Below are 3,476 nucleotides of genomic sequence, written 5' to 3'. Positions count from 1 at the left end.
AATTTAAAACAGCTATTTATATATAACAAATCGGATGAGGGGACTGGAACCTGGATTAAGCAAATACTTAACAGTAAAATATATAATAATAATAATTATAATAATAATAATAACAGAAAAGATTAATAAAGCATCAGCTTTTCACTTCACGTCAAGGCCACTGGACATAACATCAAGTGGGATCATTTTGATATTTTAGCGAAGGGCAAAACTGACTATCATTGTAAAATAAAAGAGACCTTCTTTATTCAAGAACTTGAGCCAGCTTTCAACGTCAACGTCGGAAGTGAAAAGCTGATGCTTTATTAATCTTTTCTGTTTTTATTATTATTATAATGATTATTATTATATATTTTACTGTTAAGTATTTGCTTAATCCAGGTTCCAGTCCCCTCATCCGATTTGTTATATATAAATAGCTGTTTTAAATTTTAACGGTTACTTTTGAAAATGTATGTAGAGCACATACGAAACGTCAAGTCATTATCAAAATGAAAAAGTTCAATATGTTTATCACTGCTGTTTCTGTCTTGTTTTTGATCAGCATAACATACCTTTGGGAATAAAACGTTTTGTTCCAGGTATTTCCATATCATTTAAATGTGAATGCTATATCATAATGCAAATACAATACAGAAAGAATTTTAACCCCGGGAGATTTGAATTAGGTACAACATTTGGTGCATTGTTTATTTTGCGGTAACACTTTATTTAAGAATAGACACTTTTCTGACGCTGATGGGGACAAACCTGCTACCAGATTCTAACTCTTGGGTAATGGATATGTTGTCATGCCATTCTTGTCGTGTGTATCCTTCGTCCAGTTTTAACACACATCAAACATTCGCCTTTACAACATATCGATGTTTGCCTAACATACCACCCTTCGTTAAAGCTTTTTTTTTTCCTTATCATGCCAACTTTATTGACTAAGGCTTTTATTCGATTAACAGACATTGGAAATGGTATTCGCCTTTACAGCATATATTCTTTTTGAGCACTTTGATCCATTTTTATTCTGCTTCCAATCGCGCGCGCGCTCTACCCTGCTTATGCTCTTTTGGAACTATCTGAAAACGCTGTTCTTGTGAGATTTGTTTCTATCTGGAGATCGCCTTATACGTTCGCCTCCTCGTCTGGACATTCCTAAGGTTGTCGGCATAGAAGAATTTTCCGAATCCAGACTAACGGAATTCGAGGATTCAATTTATTTGTCAATCAGTGACTTGACGCTATTTTACGTAAGGATGGCTTGGACGACAAACGCATCCGCCTCCTCTCCCACCTACCCTTCCTCAACAGGACGGGACCCTCTGCCCACCCCACGCGTTAACGAGTCCAATATTAAGAGACTTATCTCTCTATATTTTCCCAAAATGCCACTGCACAGTCGTCAATTAGTTTCGCAAGGATCTACGGAAAAGGCAGAGCATTGTCGGATTCAGCATTTGTCCATTTTCGAAGAGGAAAGGATGCTCATTATGATAATTGGAGGAGAGGCCGTGGCCTTTTCTCACAATTCGGGGTTTTCTTAGCAAGCTTCTTCGCACCAGGGCTGCCATGAATAGGGTTCTTTCCCGGCAATGTGGAGCACCGTATACAATGCCAGATTCTTCCTCTGATCTTGATCTTCCTCTTCCTTTCACATTATAAGTCGAGGGTGACCCATGATATATTTGCTACCGTGTTACCTTTGCATATTATGATGCATAGCGTATATTCTTGGAAACTCCGGCGGTAATGCCTTATTTTCTGTATTTCTAACGGATATCCCAATTCTTTTCTTTTGTGGGACTGAACCGTAAAGGCTCATTCTTACCTTTCCATGCAAGAGCCGCATTTTCCAAACGCTGTATTGTTTTTATTGTTTTTCGTTTCTTATTTTATCAGGTACCCATAAGAGACAATTGTCCTGTTAAGTTTCAGGATCGCTTCAGTCTACATTTCGTCTATAACTTGCGCTTCAAATATATACATTTCTTTCATTCATTGAATCCTTTCACGGGAACAAATGAGCCCAACAATTGACCTGTTCCCAACAGTGTGGCGTTATACAGCTCAGTTGACCAGTAGACCGGCATCGCAAAGGTTCATGGGTTCGAATCCCGTCAAAGCCACCTGAATATGCTTGAGACAATTTAAGCGCCAGGATCATATCTACATTTCGTAAATGGCTTCTGCAAATAAATTAGCGAACAATTCATTGCGTATGTGCATCAGAAATAAAAGTCATAAATTCATAACATAGATGGTTATAATGTCATCAGATCATGGATAGCGTTCGCAAACAACTTATAGCTTACCAGGAGCCCAGGGCTCACTTGAGCCCATGAGAATAAGCTTACATATTATCAGCAAAGGTCAATAATATCATGCGATATAATGGTGTGCCCGATTTACGAAACAAACTATACGATTTGCATGGTGATACTGTCAAACAATCGTACTATATAATGGCCTGCTAAAATAAGCAATTAACTCTTAAATGAGTGAGGAAAGGGGAAACAAAATGATGTCATGGTGAGCTCGCATGAACATGGAAACTTATGTAATACCATATCATTGCCTGCGCACGTTATTGTAAAATAGCAATGAATTTAAACGTACTGAAAATAAATAGGGGTTTTCTTCCTAGCAGCAAGTGGACGCGCGAAGAGCTTTTTCACCCAGTTATTGTTCCATAACTACTTTTTCATTTAAAGCTTAGTGGTTCCATGTTTTGTTCACAAACTTTTAACACCATTATTTTCATTGAATCGAGTGTAGACTGAGACCGGCTGAGGCAGTTACGCGGGCATGCTGTACGATTATGCCATACAAGCAATCCATTCTGATAGAGACATTGAATAAAAAGTAGACTTAAAGAGTAATATTTCTTGTCGTCTTTTCAGTGGTATGCCATTAGAGAAGTTCACTTCGATACTTTATAGTGGCATATAGCGTTTGCACCGAGCTCAAACCGTACCTCACCTCTCCACCTCTAGGTTTTTAACTTTGGAAACCCACCATATAAATTAGTAGTAAATGAGAAATGGTTTTGCCTCCCAAATAATAGTGGGACTACTAAATACATCTAGTCCAGGAATCGCTCATGAAAAGATAAAGCAATTACTCCAAAGCCCATCCCCATGAATATATCTGGCAATAGCGTGTATAATTTCGTTATGTTGGAGCTCCGTATCACAAATATGATGAAAAGAAATAATCTGAAAATAGATGTTACTCGTCGTTTTCAGAATCTTGTGGCAACTGACTTGCTTCTCAATCGCTGAAATAAGGATTTTGCGCTCTCCGTGTACCAAATTTAGACTAATTCAGCTGGCAACTTTGTTCTGATAAGTCTTGACTCCTGAAATGACAAAATAAAAAGACAAGGTTTTTTTTAATAAAGACCGTAAAAATAGCCCCTCTTTGTGTTGGAAAACACGTGCTTGATTGTTTTTTCATTTGTATCACTAAAGGACGTAATCCCGGAG

This window comes from Montipora capricornis, chromosome 4, assembly GCF_036669925.1.
Source record: "Montipora capricornis isolate CH-2021 chromosome 4, ASM3666992v2, whole genome shotgun sequence".
NCBI lineage: Eukaryota > Metazoa > Cnidaria > Anthozoa > Scleractinia > Acroporidae > Montipora > Montipora capricornis.
This window is presented reverse-complemented; position numbering follows the sequence as displayed.